The sequence below is a fragment of the Etheostoma cragini genome, chromosome 18, assembly GCF_013103735.1.
Source record: "Etheostoma cragini isolate CJK2018 chromosome 18, CSU_Ecrag_1.0, whole genome shotgun sequence".
Taxonomy (NCBI): domain Eukaryota; kingdom Metazoa; phylum Chordata; class Actinopteri; order Perciformes; family Percidae; genus Etheostoma; species Etheostoma cragini.
The window spans coordinates 4,584,654-4,604,415 of record NC_048424.1 but is presented as its reverse complement, the minus strand read 5'-3'; the positions used below and the strand labels follow the sequence as shown (position 1 = coordinate 4,604,415).

The 19,762-nt window shown below is 40.0% G+C and overlaps 1 long non-coding RNA gene across 1 annotated transcript in view; it reads right to left on the bottom strand.

Moving 5' to 3' along the window:
- Positions 1-5,822, bottom strand: part of LOC117961549 — a 13,399-nt gene extending 7,577 nt beyond the window's left edge. The window contains exon 1 of the long non-coding RNA XR_004660432.1: positions 5,811-5,822. This is a non-coding gene — a long non-coding RNA (uncharacterized LOC117961549). The remainder of the gene's footprint in view (positions 1-5,810) is intronic.
- Positions 5,823-19,762: the final 13,940 nt, after the last annotated feature.

The following is a 19,762-nucleotide window of genomic DNA, read 5'->3' as shown; positions in this document are numbered from 1 at the left end:
AGAGAGAGAGAGAGAGAGAGAGAGAGAGAGTTTTGTTGTTTAGTATAGTATTTCTATCTTTTTTTTGGTTTTGTTTTTATTTTAATTTTTTTAATATTATTGTTTTAACATACCCTTTGAGGGACATGCACATAATGTCTTTATTTTTTTAAATTATATCATAATTCTCCTGTCCACTTGTATTATCATACCTGATGTATTTACTCCTTGTTGCTGTTTGTTTTTTGTCATACCAATAAAGCAAAATGATATTGAAAATTGAGAGAGCGAGAGAGAGAGAAAAAAATAGAGAGAGAGAGAGAGAGAGAGAGAGAGAGACAGAGAGAGAGAGAGTTTTGTTGTTTAGTATTTCTTTCTTTTTTTGGTTTTGTTTTTATTTAATTTTTTTTAATATTAGGGTACACACCCTTTGAGGGACATGCACATTATTTGTTTATTATTTGCAATTATATCATAATTCTCCTGTCCAATTGTATTATTATACCTGATGTATTTACTCCTTGTTGCCGTTTGTTTTTTGTCATGCCAATAAAAGCAAACTGAACTTGAAAATTGAGAGAGAGAGAGAGAGAGAGAGAGAGAGAGAGAGATGATTGGAGGAACACTTGCACATGCTGCACATGTATACAGGTTTAATATTGTGAAAACTTTTTGGGAATAAACCAACTTAATTTGTATTTATTCGTCATCAAGTTATTCTTTTTTAAATTAATTTATTCGTAGTGCAATCGGAATTTTAAACTCAAACAAACTGAACCAACATGTACAGTACGTTTTAATGGTTTATGTTTTGCTTTAGGTAATTCATTTCTATTTTTTAAGTCAAAGAGTGTAACTTTACTTAAGTGCAACATAAGACATTTACCATGTATGTATGATCATGTATGATCCAAAACACGGGTTATTAAAAGGAACGCACACACCTGCAGCTTAGTATTGTATCTCTTTACACTACTGCCTAAAATTAGCCGGTCAAATGCACCACTCTCTAAAAGCATGTCATTTTTCCCCAAAATGGAATATCTACGTAATTACCTTAATAATGTGCATGAGACCACAGATATTATATACTTTACACATGTCTGCTGTGAAAATAAGCTATGGTCTACAAAACACACAACCCTCGGTACCAGGCAACCTTTTCCAAACTCATTTGATAATATCAGAAAACTGTACAGCCTTCAACCTAAAACCCGACCTGTTTCTTCTGGTTTTTAACCCTCCTGTTGTCTTTGGGTCAAATTTGACCCATTTTCAAAAAGTGTCTATATCAGAAATTTGTCTTTTCTCAACCAAATTTCCTAAAATTAACATGGATGGTTCTATAAAACGCGCTTCTCAAGTAAAAGGAAGGACCGGTTCACTACTATCATTGAATTTTGGGTGTTTTATTCAATTTTATAGCATATTTCTACTTCTTAAACTCCAAAATTAGGTTTAAAAAATTACAACTGATAATCAGTCAAACAAAACTACAAAAAAACAACAAAGATATATAAAAAAGACTCCAAAATGTTGAAAAATGCTAACAAAAAGTGCCAGAAGCTGTAAAAAAAAAAAAAAAAAAAGAAGTAGCAGTGCTACTGTACAGCGCTATAGAGGGAAACACAGCTGCAGAATGAGAGCAAGAGGAACCCTAAGCAGGACTCGACAGTTATATTAGTGTTTTTGTCTTTTGCATCTACATAACAAGAAGAAAACAGTAGAGAGGACAGCTACCTGCTTAAGTTGCTTGACCCCTTTAGATCTTTAGGTCTCAATAAGTCCCAAAATAAATGCAAATCACTTTAACCCTCTCAGTATGCCAACTTGCACATTTATTTACATCTTTATCAATACTATTTAAGTCGTTTTTTAACCTGGGCTATCAGGAAATGTACTGTTTGCTGCAGGGATGTCACATGAAAGTGTAAATTGTCAAAACTATAAAGACAAAAGAAAAGACTAAATGGAAATGGAATTTCACAGAAACATGCTGAATAATCAAAACTAAACTGTTTAACTTTGGAAAATTGTTTTCTTAGGTCCTGGCATTCAGGGGAAACAAAAATCAACTCTGTACCTAAATTACAAAATATGAAACTATTTAGATTTTTCCCCAAATAAGTCCGTACGCTTTTATCCTTTTTATGACATGCTTTTATATTTTGTTAACGTTATGTGTCACCTTCAATGCCTATTCTGTCTGCTATGTAGCTTGCATTGCCAGACCTTCCTCCAGAGCGCTGCCGAGGAAGGTCTGCCTACCCACACAGCATTCCGGGATGGAAGAAAAACGGGCTCTGGTTTAATGGCATGTCTTTAAACCAATCACAATTGTTATGGGTGGCGCTAAAGCTCGGGAATGAACTTGTCTTGGTGGAACAATGATGATGTGTACAGTACGTTCAAAAGTGTTTGTAGTCAAAACAGAAAACTCAGATTGGACAGATAGTCTAGCTAGCTGTATGGATTTATGTAACCAAAGTCCTCAGAAATCCACCGGAGTTTAAAACTCCGACACAAAGAAAGGGGAAGGAAACGGACAATCGTGAAAAGACATGCATCCGGCGGAATTTCCTGCAGCACCTGAGCAATTCCAGAAGTGGAACGTCGAGGATCTAGACTCTCTGCTGTGAGACATCAGTAGGCCATATCACACTAACCTTCCAATGTTAATGCCGCTTTCTTTGCAGCTTTTATAAATCAAAGAGGAGAATCGAGAAGGGGAGATGGACAGATAAAGGAGGAGAGGGAGAAGGGGCTGGTGGAAGAGAGGTGAGGGGCTGAGTGACGGGAAGAGAGGTGGTGGTGTGCGTCTTAGACGAAGGGATGGAGGGAGTAAATCCTTTTCTTCATCATTACCTCTTCTCTGCCACTGCCCTCACCTTAATTAGTCTCAGAGCAGCTCGCCCGGCCAGAAGTCTGCCTCATCCCTCTATCCATCCCTCTATTCTCTTCAGACCTCTCCACCACAATCCCTCCCTCCTCACCCCTTTCACCTCCTTCTCTTTCTTCCTCTGCTCTCTCTTTTTCCTCCAGCGATATCCACACTTCCTCTGTTTCTCTCTCTCTGGAAATTGACTGAAATACCAAACCCCTAACCCCACAATATCAACAGCTGTGCAGCTTTACACACACACACGCAGCACAAAGAGTTTAATGTTGGTAAATACCGCAGACACACACACGCACACATGCGCACACACACACACAGTTGCTCCAGGCTTGGCAGCTATAAATACAGAGGATTGCAGAGAGAAGGAAACTCGGTTAAAAAGTTAAGTGGGGAAAAAAGCGGCGCAGTGAGATTGACACCCCGACGTCTCAGCTCTCTAGAGGCTAAATTAGGAGATCCACAGCTCCTTACACACACACACACACACACACACACACACATATATATATATGCACCTTACAAAATTGTGTATTTGTGTGAAGGTGCATTCTCGCCAGGTGTCTGTCAGTGTGTTTTTGTGTGTGTGTGTGTGTGTGTGTGTGTGTCATGTCACTCTCCATGGTCCCCCGCTCGTCCACAGTCAGACGCTGAAGACCCGTCCAATGTCTCTGTTTTCCCCGGACCAGCTGAGTGAATGCTGATGGCCGATAGGACGTTAATGGGAGATATTGCATATTAGATACAACACTCAACTTTACTATGTAGGCCTACACTTATTCTACTAAACTGTATATTGAAGTTACGGATAGAAAAAACAATGGCATTGACGCATGCTTACATTAATATTTGTTTAAAATACTTTTGAAGGCTCGTTCCTTAATAAAATCCTTCCATGTAACAGGAAGTTACACATGTGACTTAGTTTCCAGTTTGTTTGAAAGAAATTAGAAAAGAACTAGGGTCATTATTTCCTGTAATCCTGTGCGTTGATAGTCACCTTGACTAAATAATGGAACAAAAAGTGAGGACCAACTACAGAAAACTCACAATTCATAGACACACAGGAAAGAAAGATGGAACCAACACGAGTGTCCAGGCCTCATTGTAGACAGCTGGTTTCCCCTGCACAGATAATAATTAACCTATATTTTTATAAATGTATATTGTAATATACACCATAGCTGAAAAACACGGACTATTACTTTGATGACACTGCATTCTCACGCAGTTGTGGTAGTTTTGTAACAGTCTTTATGCATTGTGATGAACAACTATCAAGCTGTTTGATTTGTGTTGGCCAACATCCTGTTCGCTCTTGTTGGAAAAGTAGCTGTTTGCCAAACACTCGTACTGAACATGTACTGAGCTGTAAGCTGAACGGGTAAACATTTGACATAAACCAGTGACACCTCAAAATCCCAGTGCACAACTGCCTTGTAATTCATTTCAGTTGGTGTATACAGTATAGGTTGAAAGCAGAAACTGAAGTGTATTGGATGGCAGCTTAAGGGCATCAGAAGCTGTATGTGACGGATGCCTCAAAAAGAAAAAAAAGGAAATAATGAACAGTTGATGATTTCCAATAAAGTTTCAGTATGAAGTATATTTATCAAATATCCCTCAGACACGTCTCTAATGAGAACACAAGTTCAAACTTTACTTGATGCAGCAAAGATTTGACCAATCTGAGTTCATGAAAGTAAAGATTTCCATCCAAGTCAAACTGAAAATGCATCCAAAGCTGATCCACTGTTTAAAAGAGGAATGTGAGTGTCTCCCTGCAGAGGGTGCTGTTGGCATTGAAGTTGCTCCATGTGTGCCATCTGATCCTGTTGCTGCGTGTGCAGCGCGGCCTCGTGCTGCAGCCACTAGATGGCATTCAGACTCTTTACAGACTGAAAAGGAAGCAAACGTCTCATTGACTGACTGTTTCTCTGCTTGTTTATCTCATCTGGAGATTGTGTTTTAACTCAGTTTACACACCTCTGAATGTCATCTCTTCATGGGTTAATATCTTTAAGAGGTGTATTTGAAGTCCTGCTTAGTTAGCAGTTATAATCTATTTATGTATGTGTTTGGACATAAAAGAAAAGATAAATTGATATTCTTATGAGAAAATAGGTGCATTTTGTTTATATTAAATGCAATGAAAATATATTGGAGGCACCTACAATTTACTGGATTTACTTTACACGTCTTTAAGACATAAAGTCACACTCAATACGACAAAAGAATCATCAAATGTATTAAAATAATTTAAAGAAAATAAAAAAAATTGTAACAATGCCTTGAAGGTCACATTTGACCCAGCTTTTAATATGTGTACCACATGTGTGTATATTAAATTATCTGTTTACCTGTGGGTTAATACGTGTGTGTGTGTGTGTGTGTGTGTGTGTGTGTGTTGTTGTCAGTCTAATATGAGGAAGAAAAGAAGTAAGTAAGAAGGAACAACAAACCATCTCTTAAACTGTACAGCAGTGTTGCATTGGAGTATTTTTTTAATACTTGAGTGCCAACACACACTCACAGAGCCACACACACAAACACACAGGCACGCACACACACACACACACACACAGACACACAGACAGACACACATGCAGAAAGAGACAGTAACTATTCAGCCCATTCTTGCGTAAATCACTTGGCCTCGGGGCTCTCTTAACCCTTTCTCTGTGTGAGTGAGTGTGTGGTTGTATGTGTGCGTCTGTGTGTGTGTGTGTGTGTGTGTGTGTGTGTTAGATGTCCCTTTGAAATCAGTAATACTGGTGGACAGTATAACTGGATAACTGGTTGCTGTGATGATGCTGCATAAGCTCCACTGTATCTGCATGAAATCTAACGCAGCATCAAATCTGTTTGGGCACAGATCCAAAATGCATATTAATAATAATCATCAGAGGGACATTACTTTACAGTCAAAACATACAAACAGACTTAATGTTTGAGTGAAATACCATCTATGTCTGAAAAATTCATATTTAGTATAGAAAATAAAATGTGTTTTCAAGGTGGAATAATATAACAGTAAGAACTGTGTAGTAATGTGTGCAGAGTGTTACAGGGTCCACTTTGAATAAAGCTTGTCTTGTTTTGGGGATTTAACTACAGAGTCAAATGATTTAATCTAAATAATGCATAGCGCTTTCTTTTTAGAGCTCATTGAAATTGTCTTGAGTTAATTAGATCACGTTCATTTGGAAGAAGTTTTGGACCAAAACTATGTAATGTAATGTACTGTATGTATGTATCTATATATGTATGTGTGTGTGTGTGTATGTATGCATTTATCTATGTACTACCAAGTGCCGTAAAACTTAAAAGGGGAAAGAGTTAGATGTCATTAGGAATGCAAAGTGCAACCCTCCCAAATATACAGCATGTAAAGTATGTGAGGGAACTATAGTGGAAGTGCTTTTTAAAAGAAATCAAGTAATCAACCAAACAAACTGATGTATGGTGTGAGGATACTGTCTGTTTTTAGGGGAAGAGAAAGTAAAATCCGACTTAATTGTTCTTACATCAGTGCTTCTTTGTCATATAATGATCTCAGTTGTTTTGGCAATGCTTTAACATTTATCGACAAGTTTTTGTGTGTATTTGAATTTGTTCAACATCTAAAGAGTGCTGGCAATTATATATCAGCCACTTACATTCAAAAAGTGTGTTTCATGTTGAAACTTTACCCTTCATCATCCTCATCATCACCACCTTAATAACTTTCAAACCTTATTTTGCTTGTGAATTTCTGCAGTCTACACTTAAACAACAGACTTCTGATAAAATATAATCAAAACAACATTTCATCAATAAAGTAGAATCTAATCATTTTTTACATTTTATTTTAACTTCCTGGTGTCTCAGAGTTCATGTGTTTCTTCTGAATATATCATAACAACACTCATCTTACTGAATATACTATTTATTGGCTGTATCCATACTTATGCATAATGTAGTTACACTACTGACATATTTTACTGACAATTCTGTATTTTTTCTTTTGTTTATTTTGTATATCTCATAACTTCTTGTTATCACTACCTCTTTGGTTTGTGGTTCCTTCTGTACATTCATTTATCTTTTTATATACTGTATGTCTTTGTACTTTTCCACTATTTGCACACATTAAATGCTGTATTTAGTTGCACTTGCAAGAAAAATGAAGCAAAAGCTTATCTGATCCAATCAAAAATAAGTTAGCTAATGCCCGCTCTGCACAATACCAACCTCTAAAACTTTGAGAAAATAAGAAAGTAAAAAAAAAATCAAAGTTAGACCACAACGCACCGACAGGTTCATTCATCATTTTGACAAGTCATTTGTAAAGTAAAGGTCTTGTGGAATAATTATTACCTGGGAATGATGGAGCAGGATTTGTCACTGGGTGGAGAAGGAAAACTAAACTCTACATTGACCCAGTCAGCGTGATGTGAGACATGATATGTTGGCAGCAAGAGATTTTAAATAAAGGGAGGATGGAAGTATGCTTGTATTGACATCACGCCCGCACACGCACACGCACACACACACACACACACACACACACACACACACACACACACACTTTACCATCAGCAAGTTGTCTCAGTCTTGCTGAACCCCCGTAATGCTCCTATTAGCAGCTTCAGTTAAAATGGAATTTCATCAGCCTGACAAGTGAATTATCTCTCCCTTTTTCCTCCCTATTTCCCGGGCTCTCTCTGTCTCTTTCTCTTCCTGCCTCTCTCTCTCTCTCTCTCTCTCTCTCTCCCTCTGTCTGTCTGCCTCGGTCTCCCACTCTCCCCCCGGCTCAGTGACAGTAGCCTAAGGCCTGAGATAAAGAGGAGGCGCGCGGCGCTCGGCGCTCTCACACACACACTGCAGAACTGAAGTGACATCCTGTCAAAACAATAGTTTACTACAACAGGAACTTGTGTGTTCTGTCAGAAAGAGGCTGAACTTCAACTTTGGGACATATAGATTTCTCTTTCATATTGATCTCCCCCCACTTTTTGTGTGTGTACTGTGTGTGTGTTTGTGTGTGTATGTCTGTATGTATGTGAGCATGTGTTTCGTTTGGGCCAGTATACTTGGATGCCAGCCCAGAATCAGAGTGTATGTGTGGATAAAAACTCAGAGGACAGTTTAGTTACTGTTCATCATACAAGCATCGGTAGTGCTCCGGGGAGGAATTGCCATCCTTGACAAATCTGCAGAGCTCATCTGCACTGGTGAAAATTTCTCTTCCGTTCCTTTGCTTGCTTTTTAAAATATAACTTCCACATTTTCTCTATCTTACCCGGATAGTGGAACTGAAGGAACCCGCATGCAGCTGTGTGGCGTTGGAGCAGTGATTCCTGACCTTTTCAGCTCGTGACCCTTTTAAAGTGACCGCTTCACTTCACATGTTGCATAGAGCTGCGAGTATTTCCAGTGTTTCCCCTTCTTGGTTTAATGTAGGATTACAGGTGTAAAGAGGTGAAACTGTACAGTATTTCACAGGGGGAAAAACTGACATTACAATATGGATGCAGAAGTATATATTTTTATCTTTCTCATGCTCTGTTATCCATCCTTGGCCCTTCAGTTTTATTTTGCAGCCCATTGATGGACTCTGACCCCAAGGTTGGGAAGCACTAGACTAGAGTAACATGAACTCAGATTACCCACACAATATATACTATATAAATATATAAATAAAGTTTTGACATCACTTTATACAGGCTATATGGGATTTCCCATATTTGTAATAATAAATAAAATGTATGAGTGAAAGATTTGGGCTTTAAAAGATATCTCCAATTACAGACTTTAAAAAAAAAACAATTCTCTGAAAGTTGCCTCTGTGTCCCTCTTGTCCCATTAAGGCAGACAGGTCTTATCCGTGGCCACCAAGGGGCGCTTGAGAACGGGGTGCAGAAGGGTGGCGGCACCCTGGTATATAAAGCGCTATATATATAAAAAAATGCTATAATAATACCTAAAAGTCTAATTTGGTTAATTATTTAAAGCATCATGTTTTAGCCTCAAGGGCTTTCTGATTGCATGCTGATATAGAGCTTTTATCGTAACTCTACAGGTCAAATTCCCCTCACTGGTCACTTTCGGCCTCACGATCAGATGAAAACACAAAAGCCTTATTAAAACATCTGTGACATGGCATCACTGTGAATCTTCTAGTGCCTCTTCGGTTATTCTTCCTTTTTCTTTTAATACATTAGAAATTATTTTATTAACCTGCAGCTCTAGATTCTCAAGCTTTTTCGTTTCTACATTTGGTGCCTTCTGAATTTCCGGTACGTCCCACACATTGTTTTTACGTCTCTGCTCTGTGTAAGACTTTTGATTTTGTTTTTTCTCCAAAGCATTCTAAAAGCACTTTTAGAAAGCGCATGACCTAAAAGATAACCACTGAATGTTGATCAGGCCTCTCCATCAACACAAAGTTGGATTTTATTTTGAAGGAATAACAAGGTTGCCCCTTCAACACCTTTAATTTTTTAAGCACTAAGCTGGACAGATCTCTTTGCAAAACAAATCAAGAGTGTGACCAAGTTGTATGTCATTGCCAGTCATTTAACTGATGCTGAGCCATTAATATGCATTCAAAAACAAGGCCCCATAATTCATCGACAGCATCTATAGGTAGACTAACAAGATGTTAAGATATCAGCTTGTGTCATTCCTCCAAAATAAAGGCCTTAAGCTCCACATACAACCCCACATTTTCTATGTACACAAAAGGCTGATTTCTCTCAAATATTGCTCACAAATCTGTCTAAATCTGTGTTAGTGAGCGCTTCTCCTTTGCCGAGAAACTCCATCCCCCTCACTGATGTGGCATATCAAGATGCTGATTAGACAGCATGATTATTGCACAGGTGTTCCTTAGGCTGGCCACAATAAAAGGCCACACTAAAATGTGCAGTTTTACTGTATCTGGGTGAAGGGGACCAGTTAGTATGTGGTGTTAGGGTTCATTGTGAAGAGAACACCTCTACAAAGTGCCGGACGCCATTGAATGTGAGAATTTGCCCACGTCAGTCAGTTCCAACAAGAGAGAGAGAGAGAGAGAGAGAGAGAGAGAAAGAGAGAGAGAGAGAGAGAGAGGGATGAACCCTAACGTTAAACCCTATACAGATTTCTGGTCAATATTTGAAGCAAACATGGAGGTGGAATGACGCGTTGTACTGGAACCACCAAACCCTAACCCATCGACCGGATTAGGAATGATCCATACACCTGCAACAACAATAGGCGAGGGAAGGTGTGTTTGGTGGTTTTCAATGTGCAGTATTTTTTTTAATTTTAGGGCAATTTCAGCCTTTATTTTTGACAGGACAGCTGAAATTTGAAAGGAGAGAGAGAGGGGGAATGACATGCAGCAAAGGGCCGCAGGTCGGAGTCCAGCCCCGGCCCACTGCGTCGATGTATATGGGCGCCCACTCTACCAACTGAGCTATCTGGGCACCTTCTATGTGCAGTATTCTGTGCCTTTGGAGGGAATAATTGCGCAAGGGTCAGATGGTGAAACCACATATGCACACATATACAAACACATACACACACACACAACAACCGAACACAAAGAAAGACCCCCACACATGGACAGACAGGAACAGACAGAGAGACGGACACATGGATCCATATATAATATATTTGTGTGTGTGTGTGTGTGTGTACGCGCAAGCACAAATATATGATGTGTGTGTATGTGTTATGTGTGTGTGCGCTACCTGGCCAGCAGTGGTAACAGGCTCTGAGGCCTTTAATGGGATTTAGCCCGAGGCTGTTTTATTAAGATGTCGGCTTTCCCTGCTGCCTCTGCAGCTGACACCATTCCCCACTGATACCCCCTCTCCCCACCAACCCTCACCCCCACCGCACACCAGCCTCCAAGCTGCACCCCTCGCCCCCCCCCCCCCCCCCCCCCCCCCCCCTCCGCATCACACCCAGCCTTCATCCCCCGCAAATCCTCTCAACTGTCACCCCCACTGTCCCTCCTCCTTGCCCTGATGCCCTCTCTTGCACACTGTTCTACACCCTATAATGACCCTGCCATCGCCAAATACCCCTACCCCACCTCACCCCCTCCCCGTTCCTCACGCCGTCCCTGCTCTCCTGCATCACTTTTTATTTTATTCATTTTATTTTCAAAGTGGGGGCTACTTATTAATTGTCGTAAAAAGAGTGAAAATCTATCCAACATGTTTTCTGTTGATGCTCTGCACCTTTAATGTTGTTTGTTTAAACGTTGCCGTCTTTGCATGCCGACCTAATAGAAAGTAAGAGAAAACTCTTCTTCGAGATCTATAAGGGGTCAACAACTAGGTGAGACCCACAGGCAAACCGGTTTGCGATGAAGTCGATTCCTTAAACAAACCCGGGAGTCTCCTCTCTCTAATCCTCTGTCAGTGAGCTACACCTGAGCTGCGGTTTGATGATTCCACTCGGATAATGCTCACAGATTCACACATGTGCAGTTTCCCCAACTGATGCTGCTACAATTTGATAATTTTCCCAGCGAGCAGCTCGAGTTCTAGCTTTAGTCCTCACTTTGCATAACTAGTCTTCCCTCTGTTGTGTGTGTGTGTGTGTGTGAGCGATAAAGTTTCATCACAGGGCAGTTTTGAGGGTGTCTCTGAGTACACATATATGGAGAGGTTAAAATAAAAGTCACACGACTGAGAGCAAAGCTCTAGCTTTTGGTTTAACTTTTTATAGGCTTTGCTGTATGGTCTTTTTTGCTTTGTGTCTACAGTTTGCAGCCCAGCCGTCAATGTTCCCAGAAGGCAAAGGTGTATGGGAAGAACAGATGGTAAACCCACATTTGCAAGCACTGGCGAAAGTAGTATTTAGAAGTATTTATAGTATATTATAGTCTTTCTCAAGTAAAAGTAATACAGTGTAATATTCCTGCATTCAAAATTTAAAATAAAGTCAAGTTAATTTCAGCAAAATATACTGGGAAATAAGTGTTTTTTTATCATCACATATATTTTTATTATTGGATTATATTACTGAAGCATTAATGTGTAAACAGCATTTTAATGCTGCAGTATGTTGAGGTGAATTTGAACTACTTTAGTCTTTACAATTCATCAGATTTTATAAGCTGATCATATATTTTGTGTTTAAAATCTCTGCTAAGTAAAGTGTAATGAAGTAAACTATTTTCTTCTGATTGTTGTGGAGTAGAAGTGTGAAGAACAGTTCGAAGAACAGCACAGAAGTGATATGTTGATTAATTAGGAAATCTGCAGGAAATGATTAATTAGTAGTTTAATGAAAACGAAATCATTTCATTTTGTCAGATGATGAAATTGAAGTCAATTCAAATTTTTGGGCTGTTGGTCAAAACAAGCACTTAGAAAAGGTCACTGCAGACTGTGAAGTTCTGATGTGGTCTTCTTCATAAATTCCTTGATATTTTATAGATTAACCGATTAATATGATAACAGAAAAAATTTGTTCAACATGAATTAAAAAATGAATATATTCATTTAAGCATCCTGTATAAACTCACAGCCCTTTTAAGCTCTGCCCAGGAACTGCACCCTTAGCTTATATTCAAAGCATATATCATATATATTTCATTTTTTACTTTTAGTTTCTTTGTACCTAATCGACAAACACACCTGTAAGTGTTTCAGGTATGTACTTAAAGATGTAGTGCGTAGTTTCTGCTGCCCCCTTGAGGAAATCCAAGTAATGAAAACACAACCTTCAGTGCATCTACACGATACAAGCCTTCCGTGACCATGCACCACCATGTAACGGATGTTCAGTAATATCAAAATAATGCACTAAAGCTTTAAACACGTAAGTGGTAATGGCAAATTTCTTTGAGGATTAAACTGTTATTATGATGGTATAAAATGAATCAAAAGAGCTGTCATCCTTTCTTCTTTATTTTATTTTTTTTATGGTTTCACCCTCCTAACAACATTTGCTCTACTATTTCACTTCCCCTGGAAACACTTAGCCCCGATCCCTTCCCCCTTAACAGAGCCGATAGCAGTGACTCTGTCTTCCTTGGGCTCTGGACCTCTAGGCACTTCCCCTGACTGCTGCCTCCCAGGTACTTACTTCCTGTGCCCCATACCCCCTAGCTCCCACCCTAAGGTCCCACCCCCCACAGGCACTGGTGCAACTCTAAGAACATCGACGATGAGGCTCGGCTTTGTACTCGCTGATAGCATCTAGCTGCTAGTTAGGGCAATTGATGAATCTCATAATGATGAAGTTGATGAGGATCTTGTAATAACATCAAACATAATTCATAACATTAAAGCGTCACTTCGGGTGTGTGTCTGCTGAAGCATTTCTTTGTCTGGATAGATGGTTGCTTGGAGGGAGTTTTGGTGCACGCAAGAGTACAGGCGTGTGTGTTTCATAGGTTTCACGTGCTTGTTATTGTGTGTTTATGTGTGTGTGAGTCTAAGTGTGTTTTCTACTGGACAATCTTGAGTGCTTTTGCTGTTTTTCCCTGCCAGGCTGTTCTGATTGGCTGGCCCTGGGGAAAGGAGATATCATGTTTAGCCCCAAACCAACATGCATCCCTCATCCACCATCCACCGCTGCCACGATTGATTGTGTGTGTGTGTGTGTGTGTGTGTGTGTGTGTGTGTGTGTGTGTGTGTGTGTGTGTGTGTGAGAAAGAAAACAAGAGAAAGTCAGAGGGAGGTCTGTGCGTTCAGGCGATCACACACTCTGCTCTTTCTGCTAAAGTGCTTCTCGTCTCCTTGGTGAAGGCTGATGAGGTATGACATCACAGCACTTTGTTTTATCTTTTAAAGATGAGCAGGGAGTCCTTCACTTCCCCTTAATGAGGCTGAGGTGCCCACAGAATATACGAAAAGTATGTATGCGTGTGTGTGTATGTGCCTGTGCTTGTTCACATTCCTTCTTATGTCTTTGCGTGCGAGCAATGTGCATAGGTGTGGGTGCGCTTCTGGTTTTCTGCACACTCTCACTAACACCCATTTTACCCATAACCCCTGGCGTTTCCTGTCCTGAAGCCATGTGTCAGACCTCATTGGCTACTGCATCAATAACACCGCACTCACTCAGATCCGAACACCACATCCTACTGGCAACATATCACGTACCGCAGCTTTGAACGATCATCTCTTTCTTTTCATTTCTGCAGTGGTGGTGATTGGGGTTGATTCGGGTTTTGTTTACACATCTGCCCCCGGTGTTGATCAGGAGGACTCAGGGTTGGACTGCATTTCACACGTGGATGACTTTAAGGGAATTTCACTATGAATGAATATCATATACCACTGTGTGTTTTTTTTATGTTTGATTTGAGACTGATACTCCTGGATTACACTGTATGCACATTCAATATATGTAAAAATGTAGAGGAGGAGGTTGCTTAGGATAAACAGTACATGTCATAATATGAGACATTGGTCCACGCTTCTTGTTCCTATAAAGAACATTACATAGATAAACAACTGATCAAAAATATCACAATTAACATCTGTATTGTATTGCATTTATAATACTAATATATGACATTTAATGAGTCATTAAAACGACAACAACAGTAACATTTGTTACTCAGCATATTGCAGTTGATGGTAGTAGTAGCCACTAACTACAGAGACAGACTACCCAGCCTATTTGTGTGAAACCTGATCAGGATGTTGTCTTGAAATCAATCCAGTATATTTAGTACATAAATATATACCACACCACTTTCCTCAGCCACATGTTGTTTCAAAAACTACCAAAGCGTGCACACATTCATATGTATCTCCATATTGGATGTCCATATTAAAAATAAACAATAGGCAGGGGGTTGTTTGAGGCAGGATGAAGGCCGACAGCGTCACCTTGAAAAGCAAATTACTGTAAGTCAAACCATCCATGCCCATGGCTTTATACCAATAGCATGTTGCAGCATATGTTCCTCAATATACAGTATGTATAGACAAATAGGTATTCTCACAGATTTTATCACTTGAGTCAAATTGTGAGATTCAGAGATAAAAACCCAGTCAAAAGCTGATTAGAAGATACTTAAAGTTGGATTTTAAGGTAGTAAATTAGCCAGGGGTCTCCTTGCTCGAGGGGACGCCATAGTTGTTGGAGGCAGGAAGAAGCTTTTCCTTTTCATGTCTCTATGCAATCATTTTCCAGCCTGTCCTTGGATTCAAAACTGTAACATTTAACACCCCCACTCCTAGTTTAACCCCTCCCTTCTTTCCTCAAAGTCATCTTTTAATTGAACAGAACCCCTCAAACCTCACAAAAAAAGCAAATTCAACGTAAATCCAACAGCTGCAAACAGTTTCAAACAAAGAGAAAAGACAAGCATACATAACAGCAGTTGGTTAAAAAAATATATAACAAAAATTGCTATTAGTTATGAACTCAAAGCTGGCAAACATGTCTTGTTCCTAATCCTCATGGGAAGCTTGGTGTACGCTGGTTTCCCTGATGTTTGTGCCATGTTGCCAGACGTGACGGTAGCTGGCTAACGCGGCTGCCTGTGTGATTAACTAGCGTTAGCCGTCATTAGCCTCTGCGCACCAACGCAGCAGCAGAGTGCAATTAACCCGCTAATCCCGCTAATCCACTAATGGAGCTAATCTGATAGACTGAGAGAGAGGCTTTTCAATAGGCTTTCCCTGGGACACACACACACACACACACACACACACACACACACACACACACACACACACACAAACACACACACACAGCAGAACCCATTCTCTCTCTGTCCGACACATTTACACACACTGTTTCAAACACACATTGACAGTCAGTCTGGGTTAAATCCAGTGTGTCCACCACCAGTGAATTAGAGGGGAAGATCCATCTCCCAGACATCTCGCCCACAGCCATTAGTCAGCCCGGGGCCTCTGTCACACACTGACCACACAGAGAAAAGTGAGATGGGAGGAGGGGAATGGACGGATAACGAGAGGGAGGCTGGTGGAGAGAAAGACAGTAATTTTTGTTCCTAGCTTGCTTTTAAACAAATGCCATGTTGTCATTCTGATATCCATGAGACACACATACAGTAAAATCGTCTTTAAAGCGGGTACAGAAGAGGTTTTTCACTGCAACCGCGGACTCGTATAACACCTTGAAAGCGCTGGGTTTCATTTCCTTATTAAGACTGTATCAGAAAAGAACTTTAAAGCCTTAATTTCTAATTGTAAACTAATAAACAGGTAAACATGTCATTCCCCATTAACGGGTACTTCCCCTCTGGGCCAATCACTAACTATGTCACCATGTGTCTCTGACCTATAGTTGTGGCGCCCTCTTCGGGTTAAATAATACCAGAATGTCGGTGGGGAGTTTTTTCTGGAGACAAGGTCATGTAACTTGCTGTCAGCGACCCCTGTAAGCTGATTGACATTCTCCTGGATCCATCTGTTTAATAAATGTTGACATTTGATGTTTTATTTCATTATGTGGTCTGATCTGTACACACAACATCTCTTGCATGTCTATCCATCCTGGGAGAAGGATCCCTCCTCTAACATTTCTTTCATTATTTGTACTCCCCGTTAAGGGGTTTGTTTGGGGAGGTTTTTCTAAACCAAAGTTGAGGGTTGAAAAAGTCAGAGGGCGCCGTGTGCTGTGTAGAATGTAAAGCCTACTGAGGCCAATTGTTATAAATAAAACTGATTTGACTATTACAACAATAAACACAATACAGACATAAACAATCAAACACTACAAAAGCTAGTATACATAAGTATAAATAATAATCTGGTATTTTACTCAATATATTTCCATCCATTTTCGATCCATGCATGATAACTTAAGAGGAAATGCAAAAACGTATACAAAAAAATGAAAGATTGCAGAAAGACTTTGTGCTTTATCATGATGCCATGAACGCTGATAACAATTTTTTTTTTTTTTCAAATACATCTTGAGGATGCAGTTCCAACATGGGGGTCTGAAACCTCACCATGGGTCCCAAGCTGGAAGAGTCACATATTAATAAAAAAACAGCATATACTGTATTTTTGTAATTTTTTTAAATTAAATTAGTTTTTTCTTAATTATAAAAAGTGGACACTTATCTTTTTTGAACCTCTAAAAAATACTTAAATAGAGGGAAAAATCCCTCTTCGGTTCAACTGCATACAACCAATGTCCAAACGGCCATTAATGTGTCTTAAAGGCTTTCACAAGGAGACGTTACTTAATTCCAATGTTTACCACCACAAGGGACCCATAGATTAGAAGGCACAAATTCTTTCTTTAGAATAAAAGAAATTTACTTATTGGAAACAATTTCATGGAAATGACACCTATTGTTTAATCATCATCAAACTGACCTGAGAACCAATGCTTAACATGTTAGACATGAGTAGAATATTATTTAACTATTCACATTCATCATTCTCCCACCATGACGATTCAATGAATGTCAGCAAACGTGAACAACTCTCCCAAAGAGTCACCACATAGACCCCAACGTGATGTTATCAGGAGGTAAATTGGAGCCTGAAAAATCCACGATGGGGGGACATCTTTTTGATCTTTTTAATTAATTCTCAGTGGAGTTGTGGCAAACCACATGTGAACTCTTTTCTCTCTTTGCCGGCAGAGGAAGATGGTGGGAAACGCTCCCTTCTAAAAACCTGGAAAGTTTAAGGGCAGAAAGGGAAACTACATTGTTTTGGTTTACATTTTCTTTTATCCTAATCTCAAAACTTCCCTTTCTCTTTTCACCTGGCCTAATTGTAGCAATGTAACTTTAGAGCTGTTAAAGTAGCCAGGAGACATGTTGAAAGGTTGGCTGAAGGAAGATGGAGGTTGCTCGTCTGTCTCTGGCTTCAAACGCTGACCTTGGCTGCTAATGATGCCAACGATGCTAACTGGGCTAATGACAGCTCTGTGTGTGTGTGTGTGTGTGTGTGTGTGTGTGTGTGTGTGTGTGTGTGTGTGTGTGAGTGAACGCAAGAGGGACGGCGTCAATGAGCTAGCAAGTGTGTATTTGCCGGAGTGTGTGAGGGGAGTATGTGAAAGTATCATAATCAGAGCCGCTAACGCTAATGAGCTAACCCTTTGAAGAGAACCGCCCGGCGAGGGCCCCACTCCTGCCAACTCATTAGCTGACCTGAGGAGTGCCTGATTAGAATGCTTTTGATGAAAATTTCAAGGATTTTCCTAAAAGAAAAAAAATACTTTAAAATTTTGTGAAGTGAGATAAATATTGCACTAGTCTTCTTTTTTTTTTTACGGAGGGTGCAGGGGGGTTGCGGTTGATAGAGAAAGTGGGAGGTCATTTGCTAAGAAGACTTCAAAGGGCCCTCTGAAGGGTGCTGGATGAGATTGATTTGCTGTTTTCATTGGCGATGAAATGTACAAATATGTTTAATGGGAGGAGAGAGCGGGAGAATGTTTCCTTTCACTCTTCAAACGCCCACGCGTCATCCCCGTCTCTATTCCTCTCTCACAAATACACACGCATGCTGATGAGTGTACATATGCACACCTTCCTGCCTCTGTAGATATCTCAACAACTCCTTTGCTGCGGTGCAAGAGTGGCACCAACATAAGAGGCAGCGTGGGTAAATTAGTCTTCAGCAGAAAGTGAACAGGACAGGTTGTTTGGCTCTGAAACACACTTCTTTAAAGCTGAGAGACAAACTACACACGCGGCGTACGGCGGCGTAGTCACATCACCTCTCATTTCACAGCGTGAGGAGAGAGTCTGGATCAAAGTGAGAAGATGCCAGGCCTTCACACGAGAGAAGGGAAATTATCTGCAGTACAACACAGTGACAGGAAAAGTATTACAGCCTTTGGTATGTTGACCAAAGGAATCTGTTACCATCATGTTGTACTGTTCACTTTGTATTAAATGTTGTGAACAAAAGGGCAGCTTTTATCACCTTAAAGATTACAGTACGCCTCTATAATATATAATGTCTATATTAAACACTTTACCAGGTTAAAGCTTAGGAATCACAGATCTGACATATGATGTCACGATGGCTTTGTGTAGTAAAGATGTATCCGTTCATGTACTGAACACTTCTTTCGCATGTACTTATTTCCTCAGAGAGGATGAGCAGTTATAAAAGTGAGATGTCAGACTAAATCACTTCAATTAAATGGAATTGCAGTGGGTTTGCTTGTGGAGGTAGGGCTAAATAAAGCAATCGTTCTTACTTAACACTGTATTTTTACATTGGTTTGTTTGACAAAATGGAGGAAACAATCATATTAACCGTGTTGCACCATCCAATTTTACACATCCCTGCTCTGCCAAATGAACAGCAACTCCAATAGAGCCCTTGGGCCACGACTAACTGCAGCCGCTAAAGAACCCAGAAGTTCCCAACAGCTCAACACGTTTCCAGCACCACTTAACCTTTTCAGTGGAAAGCGAAGCTGTTGATGTCTCCAAGTTGGTATCTGTCCCAACAAATTTAGGGGAACACAGAGGCCAGAGTAAATACAATCCCATTGTATCTTCGCGAAAACATGAGCACACCACAATCAGATAGGAACAAAGTCAAGTAGAGTCTGACGTTGGGCATTATCTATTCCTTCCATGACTATCTAACTATGACTAAGCAATGCTTTCCACATTATATATAGAGGTAACGCTCACCTTTAAAAGTGCAGAGCTGATACCAGTCTGGGTGGCCCAAATCTTATCAGATTATTACCTGTAATCTAGCAACACATTTTTTGCTTTTCATGAATTACAGTATGTCCGGATTCTGCAGATACATCATGTCCTATCTGAAGTTTTGTTTTCTTAGATGTCAGACTCCAGGTAGAAACCAAATGCCTCTTTCCAAGAACTTCTACAGAAAGACAATTTGGAGTCTGTGTGTGTGTGTGTGTGTGTGTGTGTGTGTGTGTGTGTGTGTGTGTGTGTGTGTGTGTGTGTGTGTGTGT